The sequence below is a fragment of the Vidua chalybeata genome, chromosome 2, assembly GCF_026979565.1.
Source record: "Vidua chalybeata isolate OUT-0048 chromosome 2, bVidCha1 merged haplotype, whole genome shotgun sequence".
Taxonomy (NCBI): domain Eukaryota; kingdom Metazoa; phylum Chordata; class Aves; order Passeriformes; family Viduidae; genus Vidua; species Vidua chalybeata.
The window spans coordinates 93,524,168-93,546,364 of NC_071531.1; the positions used below are offsets into that span (position 1 = coordinate 93,524,168).

The 22,197-nt window shown below is 39.3% G+C and overlaps 1 protein-coding gene across 4 annotated transcripts in view; it reads left to right on the top strand.

The window, feature by feature from the left end:
• Positions 1-5,436: 5,436 nt before the first annotated feature.
• The window catches only part of PDS5B (PDS5 cohesin associated factor B), a 99,053-nt gene continuing 82,292 nt past the window's right edge, over positions 5,437-22,197 (top strand). For all 4 annotated transcript variants that reach the window (XR_008429262.1, XM_053935044.1, XM_053935046.1 and 1 more), the window contains exon 1: positions 5,437-5,538. The gene's annotated coding sequence lies outside the window, so the exon portion shown is untranslated. The remainder of the gene's footprint in view (positions 5,539-22,197) is intronic.

Genomic DNA, 22,197 nt, shown 5'->3' on the forward strand with positions numbered 1-22,197 from the left:
GAGGAAAAAAGTTATCAAACACTATGAAACTTCAGTGCTACGTGCTTAGTTATGTCCATATTGACATCCTCTCTGTTTGGTCAAATACTTGTTTGTTTTAGCCATTCAGCTTTTACCTGAAATAACTTTTATTTGATTTCTTAAAGCCAGACTACTGAGGTGCTCACTTGACAGATACAACTTACAGTAGAAAGTTCGTAATTTTTTCCCATTTTGTTATGCTAATGGCATTGCTTAAGAATATGCAAGTTATGTACTGTCCTCTGCCACCTCCTATCCTACATCTCAATTAAAGAGGGAGAGCATTTAAATCAATTCTAGGTAACTCAGAGGAGGAACTAATTTGGAGGAGGAATCACTGACAAACGGAGCTAATCACCAGGGAAAGAAAGACTGCTGGTACAGGCTTCCAAAATACTAATTCACTACTGTATTCACTAGTGTCATACCTATCTGCAAGGCACCAAGGGAAGAATAAAATGTTTCCCTTTACTACTGTGATTTTTTAGATGCTGGCTTCCATAGGTTATATTCGTACTAAATTGTAGGAATACATTGTGCAAATATGGTCAGCAAAAAGATTCCACGCCATTTAGCAACAAAGCAGCTGTTAAGTCATACTAGAATTAAAAGAAATCTATCAAAAAACCCAGTAACAAGCTTGTTTTAGAAGATATAAGGTTTGTGTATTAATGCTCTCTAACCTATTCCTATCAGATGGCAAGATGGTTTGATTTGTTGAGTTAAGGCTTAAAGAATGCCCTGGTTGGTAGCAAAATATACACCATCACTTCCTGACTACAGTGAAGAGACAGATTCTATTTTAGGACATTAAAAATCTAAATTATGTTTTTGCTTCTGTGGCTACTGTAACATGAAGCATTTTAATGTTCTCTTCCTGTGCATTTCTCCAACTAGGCAATGACCTCTTCAGGAAGAAGTCAGAGATAAAGATACCTCTATAGCTGGTTCATGAGGACATGTTTTGTGAGGGGGTAACGCTTCTTGCTTTAATAGACTGACTTACTTTAGTAGGTCATTTAATCTTAATGGTGTCCCAGTATGGCTATTAATTATTTAATGAAGAAAGCAGATGAGTAGGTGGAGTGAAAGGCTTTCTGCAGTCCTTGCCCTGAAGAATAACATCACATCCTTGTATCTTCTCTAGTTTTGTTCTTGTTGGTTTTTGTTTGGTTTGGTTTGGTTGTTTGTGTGAAATTTCATATAGTACTTAACGACTCTTGTCTTTCTATTAGAAAACAGCCACAAGACAGACACAAATAAGTATTTCTGGTAGAATCAGACTTGTTAGCACTAAGATGAAAGTGGTACTTTTAAACTTCAGAATTTATATTGCATATATATTGAAGCTAATAGATTCTGAGCATCACTGTCTTATTCAGCTGTTTGATTTTTGTTTACAAGGAGACAGTGTTGGAAACAGCACACACACAGACAGTAAGAGTCTAAAAATTCCAGTCATCTAAAGTCACTGTTTCCATGTGGCTTCCTTGCAAATTACTCAAGAGACATATGAGATACTAAAATTAGTTGCAAAGTTAACTCATGTTCATATTATCAGTTATTTAGTTGAAGAGGAACACAAATAAATGAACAAATTTTTCTTTCTCTGAGACAAATCAGTACACCTGCAAGTAGAAAGCCTCCCTCCTACATGTCAAAGGCTCCTTCCAGTGTGAAGGGCTCAGTATATAAATTACATATATTTAATGTGAATTGTTTTGCTAGTAAAATACTTTTGATGCAATTGTTTTAGAGTCGTAATTAAAAGAGAAACAAAGGGAAGTGTTTTATCTATGCTGGAAACAAAAGTATCATTTTCACAAACCTGATATTACCTTGACAGTTGTTCATACTTACACTGAAAGGCCAATACCATAGAAGAGTATGGTCACAGCACCAATGGATAAAGATAATGTGTTGGGAAAGGGCCAGTGTAGGTTCTGTGCAGCTTTCTTACTAAAAGTTGTCAAACAAAATTGTCATGGAATTGAAGTAAATGTCCTGTGCTAAGTTGGAAATATGGTTGAAGGATGGAAGCAGAGAGTACTTTTGGTTACTTTCTCAGGTGGAGAAAAGTCAGCAAATCTCTCTCCCAGAAATGTTTGGGCTTACTTATGTTGTTTCATGCAACAGTCTTTGATTTTCATTAATGACCTAAAAAAGGGAAAGCACACAGAATGACACTTGTAGGATGTTAAACTCTTTCAGGTAATCAGATGCTGTGCTGGTGTAAAGAACTTCAGAAGGCCTCACAAAAGGGGGTGGGTAAAAAGATAGGCTTTGAGAACTAGATCAGTGTAAGGTAAAGCACAGAATCACCTGTCAAACTTGAAAGTCTAAGTTCATGAAATCTTGAAGTTGCTGATGTCAGCTCTCTGAAATCTTTGACTGAAACTGCAACAGCAACCAAAACAAAACAAAACAAAACAAAAACAAAAACAAAAACAAAACAAAAACAAAAACAAAAAACAAAAAAAAAAACAACCAAACAAACAAACAAAAAAAAACCAAAAAACAAAAACACCCCAAAACCCCAAACCCTAAACAACAGAGATGTAAGGTGTCATCAGGAATAGTATTGAGAGCAGGACAAAAGGCAGTTTGCTGCTCTGACAGAAGTCTCAATATACTCCTATCTTGAGTTCTGTGCACAGTTCTGGTCTGCAAGAACACAACAATTTTAAAGAATGAATTGAGAAAGATAACTAAAATGATTCAATGAGAGAGATTGTCAATCTGATAAAGTAGGGACTAAAAGGCCCTTGTCATTGCAGTCTTCTGTTTTCACACAATGTTTTTTTACAGAGAGAAGGCTGGGAGAAGAATACTGCTGTGTATGGGTGTTCTTTGACTATGTTCATCTTTGTCACTCAAACACTGAGATGTGGAGAGTGTCTTCAGCACACACAGTCTGGAGCACAAGTCCTTTGGGGAGCAGCTGAAGGAGTGGGGTTGTTTAGGCTGGGCAAAAGGAGGCTGTGGGGGTCTTATTGCTCTCTATAACTGCCTGAAAGGAGGTTATAGTAAAGAGGGAATCACTCTCTTCTTGCAAGTAACAAGTATCAGGAAAAGTGGGAATGGCTTCAAGTTGTGCCAGTGGAGGTTTAGGATATTAGGAAAAATTTCTTCACTGAAAGGGTGGTCAAGCACTGGAACAGGCTGTCCAGGGAAGTGATGGTGTGAGCATCCCTAGAGGTATTTAGAAGACATGTAAATGTGGCACTTGGGGGAATAGTTTAGTGGTGGACTCAGCAGTGCTGAGTCAATGGTTGGGCACAGAAATCTTAAAGGTGTTCTTCAACCTTAAATGTTTCTGTGATTCTGTGTAAAAGATCTGGTCTTGGAAGTTTTGTGGCACTGACATTCCTTATACGTCCTACTGCAAGCAGAATATTTATTTTGCACAAATATTTTTAATCTTTCTCAAGTATATTGTTTCTGTAAGTAACACAACTTGCCTACACTTCCAGGAGGTGGGAAATCCCCTGAAATTTAGCAAGCCTGCTTAGAGTCACCAGTTCCATGAGAGATTCAACATTTCTCGTGGGGAAGGCTGAGCCAGCCCTCGGGACACAGCTAGGGCTGGCACCGCTTGCACTGTGCAGCTCTTTCCGGGTGGGACCGCATGGAAAAGGGAGTGGGTGCGTGTTGCCCCCTCCCGGAGGCAGAGCGTTGTCTCCCGGCACTTTCCAGGGCGGTGAGCGCGGGTGAGCGCAGCGGTGGCGGACGGGCTCCCTCCGCAGGGCCGCGCGCGCCACTGCGGAACCGAGACCGGGTGCGAAAAGGACGACTCGAGCCGCCTCTAAATTGCCGAATCCCAAAATCGTGAAGGGTCTCGGTGCAGGCTGGAAACATGGGCGGAGCGTGCCTAGAGGGGTCGCGTTATTCAGCACGCTGTCCCGCTCCGAGGAGCGTCCGCCGCTCCTGGCGTCCTGATCAGGCGCGGGAAGTGGTGATGCTGTGACCTGCTCCATCAGAAAAACGGAGCAAAACGGAGCATCTCAGCGCCCTGGTTGCTTTCACAGTCATACGCTGGGTTTTGCAATTTCAATAGCAGTGTTAAGAGAGTTCAAAAAGTGTTTCAGTTTTCTGCTGCTTTGTAACAGACATCTGCAAGTGCTCCACTGGGAAAGGATGTGTTCCTCAACCTAAGGCTTCATACTCGGTGAGCTCAGATAGACAGCAATGGGAGAATTGAGGGGAAATTATTCAACCTGCATTGAAAAGTTATATCTTGACTCCAAGTCCAGGATCCTTCCCAATACAAAATTGCCAGACAAACCTTCTGCTCTTTTATGTCTCTACTTTTTTTTTTTTTTTTCCCAGAAGGAGTAGACAAAATAAAAAGAAAAAAAAAAGAAAAGAAAAAAAAACCACCCAAAACCCCCCAGACAAACAAACAAACAAACAAAAACCCCAAAAACAAACAAAGAAGGCGAGTTTTGGGGCCTGAAAAGTGATTTGTATGTCATAGTTCTGGTCGGGCTGACATAGTCTGTATCAGACAATGAGGTAGTTTAGCACTGCATAAAGACAAGGCATGCTGGGTACGATGTACTAGCAAGTTCAGAAAGCTTGAGGGGACCTTCTGAGAGATTTAAACTACTAGGTACGATGTATTGGCTAACAGTCTGTCAAAGTGTGGTTTTCACACTAGACGAAGCTGTGTGTATATTTCAGAAGGTCTGTTAAGTGTGATTTGTGTTTTTTAAATCATAATCCTCTAAACACTTACATGCTGTCCTGATGTGTCAGGAGAAAGTTCTTCCAGAGGGTGGCTGGGCACTGGAACAGGCTCCCCAGGGAAGCGGTCACAGCACCAAGCCTGACAGAGTTCAAGAAGGGTTTGGACAATGCTCTCTGGCACATGGTGCGATTCTTGGGGTGGCTTGTGCAGGGCCAGGTGTTGGACTCGATGATCCTCATGGGTCCTTTTCTACAATAAATGAAGCCTTTTAGCTGTAGCGGTGAGAAGAAGCCACATTTGCTTTTCTGTTTGCGTTTTCCTGTAAGGGCACCCCACAAACTTTTGCACTCGCTGAAGCAAGAGCAAAGTGACTTATGCTACTTTTTCTGCTCTTTCTCCTCAGTTAAGCGACTTTATTCCTTATTTTTTTCACAACAATCCTTTAGTAATTTGCCGTTTTGGGGAAGCTCTTGCCTCAGTCGCCCACGGAGCACGCATTAGCGGTAGCCGGCCCGGGCCCACCCTCAGCCCCGCTCGGGCCGGGCCGGGCCGGGCCGCGGGTGCTGCCCGCGCAGGCCGGCAGGGGGCGCTGCTGCCCCGCGCTGGCCGCGCTCGCTCCCCTCGGCGGTTCCATTGGAGCAGCCGGAGACGAGTTGGCGCCATTTTGAAGCCGGCAGGGGGACCGGGGCGAGCTGCGGAAGGGGAGGGGGCTGGCGGCGATTGGCTGCGGCGGCGGCGGCGGCAGCGCCTCTCCGAGCCCGGAGCGGCGGCAGCGCGGAGCGGACCCGCCTGCGACCAGCGAGGCGAGGCGGCGCGGCTGCAGCGGGGTAAGGAGCGCGGCACCTCGGCCGCAGGTACCCCCACCCCGTCCCCGCTCCATTTTCCCTTCTCGGGGGCGTGAGGGGTGCCCGCCCGGACCGAGCTCCGCGGCCAGCGCTGGAGGAGGACGGGGAGTAGAAGGGGAGCGGGAGGGCAGAGCTCCCCCTGGCCCGTGGTGGAGCTCCCCCTTCCCATCCCCCTCGCCCCTCCGCGGGGCTGCTCCCCTCCCCCCTTTTCCGTGGCGGCCGTCAAATACTAAATTTCGCCCCCCCTCCCGCCCGGCACCCCGGGCGATGGGGTGACCTTGTCTGGGGTGCGCGGGGGCCCGGGGGTCACCCCCTCGCCCCGGTGGCCCGGCAGGCGGTGTCGCGCCCAGCGCTGGTGGCTCCTCGCGGCGCGAAGTGGCGGGGAGCGGGGGCGGGGAGGCTGCTCGCCCGTGGCTATGAGTGAGTGAGTGATCGCGGCTTCCCGGGTGTCCCTTTCCTCCCTGCCCCGGGCGTCCCCTCCCTCCCTGCGTGCCCCGGGCAGCCGGCCTGGTCCCCGCTCCGCGGGGCAGCACGGGGCTCCCGCCGCCCCGCGCGCCGGCTGCCCGGGCTGAGCGCGGGGACATCCCCGTCCCCTCCCCGCCCCGTTCGGTCTCTCCGCACCGCACTTCGCAGTGCTCCTCAGCGGGAAGAGCTGCCGGGGACCGCGGTTTGCTGGGTCCTTACTTGTGTGCGAACCCGGTTTTTTCATGCTGGCTTAGCCGCCTTCTTTTTTTTTTTTTTTTTTTTTTTTTTTTTTGCCCCCTTCCTCCTCTTTCTTTTTCCCTCCCACTTTGCATCAGGCTCTGTTAGAAAGCGCTCGGGAAGGGAGGACGGGGGGGAGCTGGGGGGGGGTGGTTGTCGCCGCCTGGTAGATGGAAAACTATGAATTTTACATCTGAATTGCCAGATGGAGAATGGTTAATTTATAGGTTATGTATTGTTTACGTTGAGAGCCTCCGGTCAGGAATTTAGATCCGTAACTTCATCCTGCTGCAAATAAATCACTATCTGTTCTTTAAAACAAATCAACAATTAACGACGGTGAACGGTCCTGGAAAATTAAACCGCAGCAGACCAGCTCCTACAGAGCTGGATTTTGTTTTACAAACCTTATTCCGACTTTTATGCTTGCTTGCTGCGCGGTTGCTTTCTGAGAGCTGTGATTATTTAGTTAGGCGTTGTGTTTTCCCGTTTAACACAACTGCTGAAGCGTTCTCGTGTTGGTCTTTGTTTTGTGCTTGCCGGGTAGGTGCTTTGGCTGTAATTGATTTCTCTTCGCTGGGGATGGAGTGGAAGGAGCGTTGAAAATTTGAGTGGCTTTATAGTTGAAAATGAATGTCAAATCGCTTTTTGGGAAGGGAGTAAGATGACGTGCATTCTTTCAGGTTTTCCCCTTTCTAACTAGTGGAGTTGTTCAGTTTTCAGGTGGTAGAAATTTTGCCTGGTATGTTTTTTATGTACTATAGATATGCTAGATATTATACTGTGTAAAGTAACTCCTCAAAAAGAAGTGAAAGAGCTGAATGTATGCCATGCTCAGATCACCTGAAAGAAGACTGACAGTGACAGGCCATCAGGTAAGATGGTTTAGCAGAGGTGTGTGTATCGTCTTCATCACAGCGTTTGAAACGGTGCACTGCTGGAGAAAGTAGTTTAGTACTTTAGCACTTGCATGACATCTTGTGTCTGTGTCTGAAGCAAGGTTGAACTTAATTACTGTAGAGTTGGGGGATATGATGTGTTTGGGTGGGGTGTGGTGTTTTGTTTGGAATGTTTTATATAGATACTATACTGGAGTATTTGCCAATGTGTTTCTTGCGTCCTCTTTACTAGTTAGTATACAGACTGGATAAACTATGGTTCAGTTTTTGATTAAAGAAATAAATTAAAATGGAAAGTCATATGTTTAGCACTTGTATACAACTTCTTTTTTCTCTTGTAAATAATGAATTTAGACTTTATCTAGCATGCTTACTTATGGACTGAAATTGAGCAAGTCACCTAAGTCGTTATTAAGCTGTAATTAACCATATAAAAGTAAACAATCATTGCTATCATTTGGAAAAGCACGGCAATGAAATATGGGCATAACCTCAGGTGTTAACCATTTTTGTCCTGTAGAACAGGAGGTTCTGTTGCCTCCTGTAAATTGGGAGAGATGCATTTTCTTTTGGGATGTTCCTCTCTACCAAGCTTTCAGTTTATGCCTTTTTTCTCTTTCTTCATTCAGTCACACAATTTATAGTCTTACAGAAGAGTAAGAGGGTGTATGTGTATGTATGGGTATGACTCTTCCGGTTTAGTAAAGGATTTTCATTTAAAGGTGTTTGGTGTTAATTGTTTTTATTTATTTAAACCTGAATTGGGAGAGGCGATAAAGACTACTTGTTGCACAAGGAGAATTTTCATGGGAGCAATAAATAAGAAAATGTGAAGCTGAACAGTAAAAGCATGCAAAATTTGAGATGGAAGGAAAACGTGATACTACAACTCATTATTTTTCCCTATCAGTTTCACTCTAATATCCCTATCCCTTTATGTTGCTTACCCCAAATATTATGCCAAGAAAGAAGAAGGTATGTCTTTCTTGCTGCCTTCAGAGAAGTTCCTTTTTAGAATCAAAAAGTAGTTCTGATATGTGGAACATTGTCTTACCACTTGTCAGTATCATTCTTCTTTTAACACATATCTAAAGTAATGGTGTTTTTACTCTTAGCACAAAATATCAATACTGCAGCCTGAAATAATCTTTGGATAGACTGAGAGAATACTGGAGGCTTTCAGTCAATTCTGAAACTAGGTGGTAAGGGAAAACTGAGGAAACTTTTAAAAGGTGTGTTATTGTGATAGTGCTTAGTGGTGAAGTGTGTTAATTTTCCAGATCTGTAGACCCTCTGGACGGTCTGAACAGCACTGACAGATCTGGGAAGGAGTCAAGGCTTTTAAAGAATTGTAAAATATATGCTTTTAAAAAGAGAGTCTTTTCTTTCCTTCAGAGATAGAACATCTAAAAGTCAAGGCTATGCATGTATATAAATTATGTACTTCTTGCTTTACCATTGGTAGCCTCTTCAGTTGAATGTAGTCTTATAGAAAAGCTGAGATGTTTTTATCTGCTAAGCTTTGTTACTAAGAACAGAACTTAATATATTTCTGTAAAGTAAAGGTAAGAAAAAATTATGAAAAGTGAAGTGTATGAATGAAAATTAACTTTGTTATTTTCGGAAGTTAGTGGTTTGTTTCAAAACCTCTTTGGAACATTAAGGATTCCACAATAAAAAAAGCTGTTTATGTGAATATTTGCTGTAACAAATCCAACTTGAAAGAATTAAATGAAATACAAGTAATATTTTCATTTCTAAGAATCAAAATGTTAACACCTCCATTCTTTTTAAAGGTTGTTACTGTCTGTCTCAGTGTATACTGCTTTTCAGCCTTTTCTAAAGTGTGAAGAAGTCATTGAAGTAGGTTCTGAGGGTTAAGACCTGTATTACTTTGTCCCCATCTGTGGAACTTACTCTTTTGCATCTGACCGCAAGCACTGGAAAAACATTCTGCTTGTTTAATACTGCCTGATCTTTGGTTCTATTTTTTCAGCTCACAACAACTTAGGTATTAATATGCCTCAAGAAATAATAATAAAGTGCCGTACCTCATTGGGAGCAGATGGGGATGTTTGTACTAATCATCTTGTGTCTGTCACCATTTGCACGGGAGTACCGTAACCGGGGATCAGGACCCCATCTGGGGTTTTCTAATTCAGACCCTGTTCTTTAAGGATTGGTTCCAGACAATACTAACTGTGTGTACTTTTTCTCTGACTTAATTAGAAATCCTGGTGAATGTCTCTGCTGCTGAAATTAGATGCTTCACTTTCATGCTTTTTAATGGACGAAAAACGACATGAAGTTAGCAGTCAAAAATGTTATTGTCTTAATTGCTTCCATTGTAGTCACCTAAACTACAAATTCATAGAACATAGAATGGTCTGGGTTGGAAAGGACCTTAAAGATTATATAGTTTCAACTGCCGTGCCATGGACAGGCAACCTTCCACTAGACCAGGTTGCTCAGGACCCCATCCAACCTGTGCTTAAACACTTCCAGGGATTGGGCATCCACAAACTCTGTGGACAGCCTTTTCCACTGTCTAACTACCCTCAGAGTAAAGAACTTTTCCCCAATATCTAATCTAAACCTACTCTCAATTTGAAGCCAATCCCTCTCGTCCTGTCATTACATGCTCTTGTGATAAGTCCATCCATCTTTCTTATAGGCTCCCTTCATGTACTGGAAGGTCACAATTAGGTCAGCCTGAAGTCTTCATCAGGCTGAACAATCCCAATTCTCTCAGCCTTTCCTCACAGGAGAGGCGGTCCATACCTCTAATCAACTTCGTGGCCCTCCTCTGGGCTTGCTGCCTGATGTCCTTCCTGTGCTGGGGACAGGAGTCTGTAACGATTTTAAAGATTTATTATTTGATTATTTGATTCAGCTAAAATTTGATCACTTAGGAAGTGACTTTTGAGAAGCTGGTTGTCCACAACTTCTGCCAAAGCAGCCTTTGGTTCTCTCTGACATACCCAGTATATCTACATTGCTTGCTTCAGTGTCAAAAACCTTCATCCTGAAAGTCTTAGAAAGAAAGGCAACCAATAAAAAAATATTGAATGAAAAAAAAAAAAAACCAACCAAAAAGCTAACAGTTACCCACAGTAAGTAGAAGCATACTACTCGTGAGGAAGTCCTGAAAAAAATAAAAATCAAAACTTGTATGTAATCTTTGGGCCACCTTGAGTTTGACTGTTCACTTCTGTTAGTACTGCTTTGTCACTTAGATGTACATTCCAGTGAAGACAATCTGATTTCTAGGAAATCTTTGTCACTACATATGTTAGGTTTTTGTTCTTAACAAAAAAGAATTGAATTGTTGTCAGTTACGAGAATTGAGCAGAAGACACTTCATGGAAACTTGTAATTATATTTAGGGATTTTTTTTTTCTTTTAATTTTTCTGGATCTGCCTATGTAAAATTTCAAAGACTTTTCTTGGAGAAAATGTACAGAAATGCTAGGCAGCTTGCCATTAGGTGTGATATTTTCTCTGATAATTTTGTTGATTTTGTTACTTGGCAGCTCAGGATGTAGCATTATGTGTAGTTCCTGAACACAGAAACAAAGTGTATGGAAGTAACTGTAGCTTTTTGTGTCATCACTTTGTGAAAACTTGTGTGAGGGACTATGTATGTGGACAGTCCAAGTGCCACCCAGTGCTTTTCAAAAGTCTAAGTGAGACAAAATCACTTAATTCATGGTACAAAATAAAGTTTACATTTGCTTTTCTTCCTCTGAGTATGATCTGGTCAGAATAAGGCTATAACTTTTGCTTTCCTGGGTTTTCAAAATGAAAGAAAGAATAGATAAGCCAATGATAAACTCATCAAAAGAGCTGTGAGGAAGTTTTTCAAAGGGACAACAAACAGGAGATGCATTTTGTCTTCCATTTGCCCAGCTTGGATCATGCAGTTCGTAATTCCTTCAGTTACAGAAATGCTTCCAAGAACTAAGAAAAAAGATTTTGATGCATGTACAATTTTTGGGAATAAATATTCTGCACTTTTTAAAATTACTGGCTGATTTGTACTTTGAGAATGTGAAACATTTTGAAAGTTTTCCCCAAAGTTACAAATGTTGCCTGTAGTAAGTTTTCCATTAGGTTGTCCATACTGCATTTTGTCTATACGTATAAAAGCACATTTAAAGTAATTTTTTATTTCTTAATGGGCCATTGCCCCCTGAATCTTCTGTATTACATACAAAAAAGCTTTAAAACAATATTAAAATTGCAAATTCTTTTTTAAATTGGTAAACAATTTAAATTAATTTTTGTCCTTCTAAGTATATGTTATGGTAGTTTTTAGTTATAACGTGTTGGGGTATTTTCAACCCACTGTATTTAGGAATTAGAGCTGCATATCAAAGTCTGCGTACATATTTTCCAAAAGCTCAAAAATGTAAAATGAATTGACAGGGGACTGTGGGAAGGGAGAAGCATATTTAATAATTTGAATGATTGAATGTCACTTTGGGATACTGGAATTCATACCTTTTGTCAGTTTCTTCTGATCCCAGGCAAGTCTGTTTAAACCAAACTTCCCACAAGAGCTTATTAGTAGTGCATTGATTTCCTGGGAGACAGGCTCTAGACCCAGACTACTACTGCTTGTCTCAACAGATGCTTTAGTTTTAGATGCAGCACTGGATAAATTGGCATACTTTAAAAGCTGTGTCCTAAATTCATCCTCCTAAATTCCTGTATAGGCAAAATTGGTTGCTGGTTCTTAACCTTCAGTCTGTATCTTGGGTTAGTAATCTATGAAATGAGACAAATACTTATTTTTATGAAAAATTAGTGAAAGTGTTGCAAAAAACAAGTTATTTTTTATGGCATGCTAACATAGTACAGCTGTGAAACCTTAAAAAAGCCCAGTAAGAAATTAAGTCTCTTCAGAGTGTGGCTTCAATAGAGTCTAATAAGGGACACACATAAAATTATAAGGAGAAAAATTGAATAGTTTCTTTGCTTTGAATGAAAAAGAAATCCTGTGGTGTGGGAAAAAAGTAGTGAAGGATCAGGTGCATCAGCTCCTTTGTATGTATTCTCTTTAATATTGTATAAGAAACTTTAAATCTGTTTCTTAACTCTTTATAAATGATTTTACAACTATTTCTGTATTTTCATTGTTCCTTTTTAATCAAACGTAGTAAACAAATTCACTGTATGAGTGTGCTTCTGTCAGTCTTTAGGTTGTAGCCTTTAGCTTTGTATCTATGACTAATTGATGGAATGCTATTAGTAGCAATGAGTTTTTCTCTTTTAGCAGCTTTATGTGGGGTGAGGTATGAGAGCTTTTCAGTGGATTCTTGCGAGTATTTGTTATTGGTAGAAGGGCAGCATAACGTGGTGTTTGCACACTGTATGCTCTGGAAAGGACTGAGACCTGTTGGGGCTGCCTTCCCCTCCTGCCAGTGGCAGCTGGTCTTTCTACTCTGGTCTCTCTTTAGTGACTTCTCTGTCTAGTTTGTCCTCATACCTCTTGGGCTTCCAGTCCTTCGTTGTACAATGTACTTCCTCTCTCACCATCTTCAACACGTCTTAGGCTTTGCAGGATCATAGAATAGAAGAGGCTGGAAGGGACCACTGGAGGTCATCTAGTCCAATCCCCTGGCTCCAGCAGTGTCCCTGAGAGCACGTTACTTGGGACTATGTCCTGATGACTTTTGAGTGTCTCTGGGGAAAGAGACTTTACAACTTCTCTAGGCAGCCCGTTTCAGTGCTCAGTCATCCCTATGGAAAAGGAGTTAGTCTTCAGATGGAACTTTGTGCATCGATTTCTGCCCATTGCCTCTTGTCTAATGCTTAGCACCACAATGAAGAGCCTGGCTCCATCCTTTTGATGCCCTCCCTTCAGATGTTTATGTACACTGTGCATTTTAGGAACCTCAAGGCTGATAGGGTATGTCAGCTGTGGTGTATGGCGGTGGGATTTTGTTTGGGATTTTTTTGTTTGTTTTGTTTCTATTTTTTCCCTTCCCCCCCCCTTTCTCCTTCTCTCTCTCATTAACTTTGCTTCTTGGTTGAATGCATTTCCTGTAACCCCTAAACTTTCTAGTCCCTTTGTTTGATAGAGCTTGTTGGTCTCTCCAGTGGAGTTAGTAGAAGTGTGTCCAAACCTCAGCTCTTTCTATGGTTAGCTGAGCTTTTTGTCTTAATTAAGACAGACTGCTCTTGAACTGAGAATTTGGCTGAGGTGTGAACAAATCCAGCTTTTTGTGCTAAAGAAACAGCAACATCTGGCTGTAAGCAGACAGGTGGATTAGTGATGGATTCAGCTGTCAGCAGGATTTACCAGACGTGTTTGTTAGTCTGGTTTGGCTATGTGAACCTTCTAACTTCAGGGGAATAAGGAGAGAGCAAAGAGCAGTTCTTGTGTGTGCATGAAAACTTCTTGTACCTTTAAGTAATAGGTAGAAACTCTCTGAACTGTTGTATCATGATTGTATGCTTACAGTCATAGTGCGAGCAGCTATATTTCTTTATTAATAATTTAAAACTTCTTCCTTTCATTTGAAAACCTTATGCTTTTAAAATAAATAAACATTAGTTTCCTATAGGTGTTACTTATGTCCTCGTGGTTGCTATTTATGGAACACAATTCAGTGGGGAGTGTAATACAATTTTTCATCGTTGTTTTTGATTTGATTTTTTGTTAATGCTCTCCTGGGTAGGAGGAGAGGTCTTCTTGGGGAGTGGATTACAGGGTACTGTAAGGCAGTGATTCAGTCTGGTAAAATGAGGTCCATGTCCTTACTGCACATCAGCACAGATCTGAGCCTGACAGAAGCACAGCCCACATAGTGATGCACGCCACGAGTTTGTCTGTCATTGTGCGGCAAATGTGGCATAGAACCATAGAAATTCTCAAGCTGGAAGGAACTCATAAGGGATGTTAAGTCCAACTCCCTGCTCCACACGGGACTACCTAAAACTAAATCATATATTTAAGAGTGTTGTCAGATTCTTCTTGAACTCTGACAGGGGTAACTGATCACTTGTTAGTGAAGAACCTTTTCCTAAATCCAATCTGAGCTTCCTCCAATGCAGCTTCATTCCATCTCCTTGCATCCTAATGTGAATGATGAGCTGCAACTGAAGGATAACTATTAAACAGAAGGCAAACCAGAGTTTGTGAATTTACTGTCAAGAAAGTTGACATAACCATACATACATTCCTGTTCAGACAAAAAACAGGACTAAAATATACTAATGTATGTATATTTCTGAAAGTGGGATACTAAGAAAATAGAGACAGACTCCACTCAGTAGTGCCCAGTAATAGATCCAGAGGCAATGTGCACACACTGGGATACAAGAGGTTCGCTCTGAATGTTTTCACTGTGACGGTGGTCAAGGCCAGCACAGGTTGCTCTGGGCATTTGCAAGGTCACTCTCCTGGGAGTTCCTCATAAGCCATCTGGATTCACTCCTTGGGAAACCAGCTTTAGGCGACCCTTCTTCAGAAGGGAGATTCGACCAGGTGATCTCCAGAGTTCCAACCTCAACCATTCAGTGAAAATTCAACCCCATAGGGCTAAATAATTATAAGGGATGAATAATTCGTATTAGAAAAAGTTACAGGAGTCAGTATATTATTGACAGAGAACTTAGATGTTGATTGAGTGTTGAGGTAGCTGTCAAAGGTAAGTTAAGACTTAAATATTAAAAGAATCTTCAGCTTTTTTTTTAAGTGATCTTATTTGATAGATCCGTATATGATAGTAGATGACTAGACTGTGAAACTGTTGGTGGTCCTTGTGGTCTTATAACACACTTTGTTCACCTGGTTGTAGTATATCTTCATCTAACTTGTGATTTGTGATCAGTTATGGTTTTTTTCTCTGTTTTTGGGGACACAGTTATTTTTTTCAGTCTGCTTTTCTGTCACAGTTTTGTAAAAAGCAAAATAAAATGTTTTAGCTGGGAAGAAAAGCTGAACTGATAGAAGCCATCTGGGTAGACAACTTCTATTTGTAAAATGCCTAGCTGAATGTGTTTTTGGTACTAAGATTGCTACATGCAGTTATAATATAAATGTCTGTTTATAATTCATGTTGATTAGGAGTTGATGCACTGTTGTGTAGAGCAACACCAGACTTTGCAGTTGAATGCCCATACTTTTTTTAGGTCTTACAGTTCAATCCACCCCACTAGCATTCTTTGTTTGATCTTTAGTAATTCTGTATCAAATAATTTGCAGTGGGATGTAAAGCATATAATTTTGTGGTTTTTAACATTATATGCAAAGTTAGGAATGGAAGTGCATCTCATTTAGGTATAGAAATTCTGACTTGTTACAAAAGCAACTTTGTATTGGTTGACCACTGTGAAGTTTTACATAATGTCATTTTGCTTCTGTGGTAGCATGCTAGTATTTTTTAAAGTTTTATTTTAATTGCTTATTTTATTTATTTTTAGTATTTTATTTTGTTTCTTTAATATTCTTAGTATTGGTGTTTTTTTTTTCCCTTGGGGGGACATTTGTTTAATTTTAATTCTTACCAAAAACCCCCAAAACAAACAAAACCAACAAAGTTTCATGGTAAGACTAATAAGGCACTTTTAGCCAAAGAAATGGTACGCTAAAATAGTACCAAGTGTTGTTTCCTCTCAAGGGACAACACAGAGGTTAAACTTGATTTGTGCCTGATGTCTATGTGTTGTAGTTGTCTCCTGCTTCCTGTTACGTTCCCCTTATTTTCCTCATGGCTTCCATGCCATTCTTGCATGGTTTTTTTTCTCTGCTTGTGTGAGTACTACAGCTGTTAATCATTTGAAATGATGTAATGCAAGGTATCTGAGATTTCTGTGACTGCTTTTTGAAAATAGTCAATGTAAAGAAAGCTAGTAATACCTGCCTCTTTTCCTTCATTCTTTCCTAGCAGCTGGAGGAAGGAAACCAATAATTCCTGCCTTACTAAATCTTAAAGTAACTTCCCTGGTAAAAGACAGCTGTGTCAATATTACAACCATAAACCATTACATCCATAATATTGTGGAATTTTGATATCTAGGCTGGTTGTCAGTTCTTCTCTTCTTTTAGACCATCAGCCTAAGAACTTCCAGTGTTTCTGGTGATTCTGGAAAAAGAATGTTTTGTGGAGTTCATGGTCTGCTTTTCCTAACATACCATTATGAAAGCAAGGGTCTAATCTCTGCATATTGATCAAGTTGTACTTTATTCTATTTGGCTAATTTGTTTCAGATATTGACAAGAGAGTAATTCTTAAATTTTAATTTAAAAACTAGAAGTCTGCCTCTTGTGATCAGTTTTTCTTCATTGAGCTATTTATCTTTGACCTTTTGTCTTATGTGATTCATTTTCTTTGGGTGGGATCTCCTGGTATTTGTGTAATTTATGGTGATTTCTGCCTCTTTTCTACTTACCCTCCTGGCAGTCTCTTCTTGTCACCTCTGTGCACGCGCTGTCCTCATGTAATAGTAGACTTCATGGGTGCTTCTCCTAGTTTACACTACCTGGGTGATAGGTGCTGGTGGCTGCACATAGTATTCCAAGCTAGTTCTCAGTACCTTAAGATGGGTGTTAGCTGATGAAGTTTTGGGTTTGTGGCCATTGGTGTGTTTCTTTCACAGAATCGGTCAGGTTGGAAGGGAGCACATTGGGTCACCTGGTCGAACCTCTCTGAGCACAAGGAAAGGATCACATTGCACAGGATTGTGTCCAGATAGTGCTTGAGTATTTTCAGTGAGGAGAGAAGGTTCTTGAAGTACCTTGTCCTAGAATTAATGTTGAGTAGAAAAACCTCCATGAGACTTCAACCTAGGCATTGGCCCCTCTTTAGACCCCTGTTGTTTTCCCTTACAGCTGATTTTTTTTTCAGTTAGTTTATATATTCTTGTTTAGATTTTCATATGCAGTCTTTATATTTGCAAACATTTCTGTTACTCTAAACTTTCAGTGTTTTACTGAATGACAATCTCATCCATCTCTGCATCCATCTGTCTATGATTTCCAATTTAATGCTTCCATAATAAATGATATTTGGTGTAAGGAAAGTGCTGATTGTTTTATCACAGATGAACCAAACATAAATTATCCCCGGGTAATATGATAAACCTAGAAGTTACATTTATCCATGTTTTCAAAATTCTGACTTCAGCATGCAGATTTTTTCTTAAACTCTCAAAATATTACTGATATCAAACTAGTGCAGCTTTAGTGGTAGTTTTATTACTTTTTTTTTTTTTTTTTTTTGCTCTGCATTAGTAATGGAAGTGCTGCTTTTATTTTCTTGCAGTATACCTTAATTTTTAAAGTTAGTTTAAATTTTTTGAATTGAAGGCTACTGCACCTTAATTTTTAAATACCTTTAAAAAGCTTTGTGGTCCACAGAGGTTCATGAATTCTTGGATGGTGCCCATGTGATTGCTTTGATTTGAAAATGTAGCATTTGTAAGTGTAGACACAGTAACTTCTGATTAAAGATACCGGTTACCACTTGTCACAGGAAAGTTTTACCTGCCATTTCTTTGAAAATAGATATTCAGCTGATTTTATAGGATACTTCAGTAACTTCTTTCTTTACAGTCATTACTATACAGCAGTACTTCCTTTTTGATTCTAGCCACTGAAGTACATTTTTTTTACAATTTTTTTTGCAATTTTTTTACAGTGGATATCTCAGTTTGGCTTCAATTTTATCTTTATTTTTGTATTTCCTGGGCTTTGTGGTAGAACTGTCCTGTTTTGAGGGCTCTAATTACTACTTAAAATTCCACTAAGTGGTTATTGGATTTCACTTAGTAGTATAAAAACTTTTCTTGCACCCCAGTCATGGGTATAAAAGCTTAAAGCTTAATTTTGTTCCTTTGGCATGGACATTATGTGTGGCCCCCATGTTGGAGTTATGTACATCACCAAATCACTTCTGTTTGAACACTCTGAGGACTGGTCATAGTTTGTCTTCGTAAGATTTTGTGTAGTATGCTTGCATAATGTGACCACCTAAGGAATGTTTTCCCTAGTACTTGGCTAACTGACAAATATATTGCAGATGTCTATTTTATTAAAATCATATTTAGTCAGCCTACACTCTTCTTTCTTTGTCAGATTATTTTACTATTGCCTTCCAGTTTTTATCTCTTTGTAATTTCTTTTCCTGCAGCCATACACAGAAAGCCTACCTTCCCTTTTACTTAGTCTTGAGTAGAAGTTTGAAAGCAGAGATCTCACAATAATAAGTAATTTTTATTTTTCCTTAGACTGTTGAATGGTTTAATGGTGAATTTTTTATATAGTTTCAAATAACTTTTTTTTTTTAGTTTGAGTGTATTTCAGTGAAAATACTGTTTCATAAATGGCATAAAAAAGAGGCAGTTTCATTAAAAGAAAAATGATAACAATAACATCTGGAAAAATGCTGAAACTTAAATTTGGGTCACTTATATTTTGTGGAAGCTGCAAGTGTCTGCAACACCACTGGAGAGAGCTGTGTGCTGAGATAAGTTGGTACTGAATACTTTCTACTTGCTAAATCTTAGGGGGGCTTTCTTTAATGAACTTTGAAAAAGATCTTATCAGCGGAAGTGGGGACTTGCCTGGGATCATTCGCTAACTGATTGCAGCTCTTTTTAAGTTGTTTGAGGTCCTTTATTGCGCATATGCTGATTTTGGTATCATGTCTTAATCTTTTCTTCTTTGTTCTTTTCTGAATCCTCTAAATCCACTCTACATTGTGATGATGTCTCTTCTTGCACAGTTACCACCTGCACATCTTTTAATTTTCCACAAAGTGCTTACTTAATATGTTAATAAAGAAACTTAATGCGCTTTGCTGTATTTTCTGGTGTAAGTTTGAAAAAAGTATTTCCTAATTTAAACAGGTTATTACTTATATATGACTGTCAAAGGGCTGCCATTAATGGCATTCTGTAGTGAAACCCAGTACTTTTTATATCATTTGTTGGACTGAGAGTGTTACTTCTACCTTATAATTTGGGTCTTCATTCCAGAAGACATTTAATTAGTGGCTTCTGTAAATCCTTCCTGTAACAGTCCTTAATATGCTGCCTTACAGAAATGGGAAGCTAGCATTTTATTGATATTATGGATAATACTAGTATCTTGATTTAATGATTGTTAAGTAAACAGTATAACATGATACATTTCTAAAAGAGAATGGAAAGTATTAGTCTAGGTATTATACCTGAATCAGTATGAAGAATGACCTGGATTTAAATAAGCAGCTTTGGTCCAACACACTAAAGTTTTCTATTTTATTCAACAGCAGAAAATTAATTTCAGCTTGCCAAATTTCAGCTTGGGGTGGCTTTTTATAGCCAAGTTATAACTCCCTAACAGTAAATACATTATGAAAATAGGTTTAATTTAGTGGCAGTTGGATAATACAAGTCTCTAACATCAAAGTCACATCTCACCTTGATCAGTTGTTGTAAATCAGCTATATGCCAGCAGGAATTTACCAGGATGTAAAGAATTTCTGTCAATTACTTAAATTGTTATGTTATTTGTATTTTATGAAGAATAGTAATGAAGTAGAAAGATGCCTGCCTCTTCCACTTTTGTAAGTTGCTGAGTAATCTCTTAATGATATCTTGTTGCATATTTTGTGGAAATTACATCTTGACAAATTTTTTCGTATGTCTTATGTTGTTGAAACAAAGTTTGTGATCTTCAAGCATTTGTCATGGTTTATATTGATTCATACAAGGATGCCGCCCACTAAGGGTGCAAAATAAAAAAAAAATGCATATAAATAATAAAAAGAAACTACAAACTGTATGTTGAAAAAGGAGTAGAGCTTTGGAGTTAAATCTGTAGTATGATTTATGAGATGGAAAATATTTTGCTTCCTTGCAATATCCCATGACACAATTTAGGAAAATGTTTTTGCATCTTCTACACTGTTTCTGGATTGTTGATGGAATGGCCTGTGACAGTGAGAGGCCTCTGGTCATCCTGCTTGGTTGTGGAGAAAGTGTTGATGAATATTTGCCAATCCTTTTTTTTTCCCCTACACTTTCTTGTTGGAGTGATATGAACTGTGGAAACGTATATTTAGTTCTTCACACACTGAAATTCTTTTCCATGTGAACCACTTACTAAATTCACTTGAGCTTCTAATACCTTTGTGAACATGAAGAAAGTGTTATTCTCTGGCATATTGAAAAATGTCTTGCAAACATAGATTTAAAATATATATATTTGCCTACATAAATTTGATGTATAGTTTCTTAGATTTTATATAGATTATTTTAAAATAATCTTAACAATATCTATATAGATAATTATGTATATTCAGTGAAAGTTCTAAAAATAATAATGATGATACAATTTGCTAAGTTGATACTGTTTCTGAAGACCTTTTAAGTCCTCATGTTTGGATTCTGGATTTTAAGAGGAAGTGATGGTAAGACAAGAGACAGACTTGCAAGGAATATAGGGTTGCTTTGCTGAAGTTTGCTTCATCACTTGGGTAAGACTTCTACAAAACTATCTGGAGGATGAGGATTTAAGCACTTTTATATATCTCTGGAAAGTCACTGTTGACACATGATGTCTTCGTGTGTGTTAAGACACAGTTTGTTTAATGATTATCACAGTTAAATAAATCACCATAGGCAATGTAAACTGTCAACCAAACAAAATACAATTAATTGGAGTGTGGTTTAAGTCCTCCAGTTAGATCATTGACTTTAACATCCTCTAATGATATTTATTGACCTATGAAGTATATTTGCATAGATATGTAATATGCAAGATATCAGTCCATGTTTTATTTCCATAATCACAGTCTGTATTTTAAAGTATTGAGCAAGTAGTATATGTGAAGTTAAGCTATTCATAAAGGTATCTACTATATAGAAAACATCTGAATGTTTTAGTAATATAATGGCCAGCAGGCTTAGCTGGAACTGAGTAGCTGTTGGATGCTACTGATTATGTACAGAACTGATGTGTAGTTTATTTATTTGAGCTTGATCAAATTTTGGCAGTGGTATTACTAATTAACTCTGTTCAGATTAATTGTTTGTTCCCATTTGTGGTGTGTCTGGGAGTCGTAATTTTACATTAAATATGGTCTTTTGATTTTTGTCACAAGAGGTGAATGACTTTTTTATCCATTCTAATCAAATGCCCAATAAATATAACTTTGGCTTTTGGGTTTTTATCCCGTGCTATAGTTTTCCTGTTGTCATTGTACAAAGAGTATGTGTTTTGTCATCTTACTTTCTTTTTTCTGTACTAGCTTCTTCCAACTCACCTCCCTTATAACTTAGTTTTTAATTTGTCATGCTATTTTATTTGACATACTATTTTTCAATATACTTCTACAGACCGGCTCTTGGTTCCTGACTTCCGGTGTCTGAGAAATTAGAATTGCACTGGTGCTTCTGTGTTGAAAGAAGCAGTTCCTAGACATCTTAAGTCTTACTGTATCATCTCTGTGTGTACAAAGAGTAGGGTTTGTATTTTAAATTAGATTAAAATATATTTTTTTCTTCATAGTTTTTGAAGACTTAACTTGCAGTACTGTTTAACATAACTGAAAAAACCAAAGCCTGATTGAATAAGGATTTTTATTCCTGTTTGTTAGAACTGGAATTTGTTATATATTTGTTCAAGTTTCTTGTGACATCTATCTCCCTTCTTTATCCTCATATAACAGCAGGAACAGGGCACGTCTTGAAGTTTATTTTATGTGCTGGGATTCTGCTTGGTGCAAAGCATTTAATGGTCTGAAGTGTTTTCTTGCCTTAAAAAAGGCATCTGTGTGAACATTTTCCTTTTTCATAGGATCATTAAGGTTGGAAAAGACCTCTAAGATCATTGAGTCCAACTGTTAACCCAGAACCACTGTGTTCTCCACTAAACCATGTCCCCAAATGCTACATCCACGTACCTTTTGAACACTGTAAGGGATGGTGATTCTACAACTTCCCTGGGAAGCCTGTTTCAATGCCTGACCACTCTTCTGGTGAAGAAATTTTTCCTAATGTCAAATCTAAACCTTCCCTAGTGCCACTTGAGGCCATTTCCTCT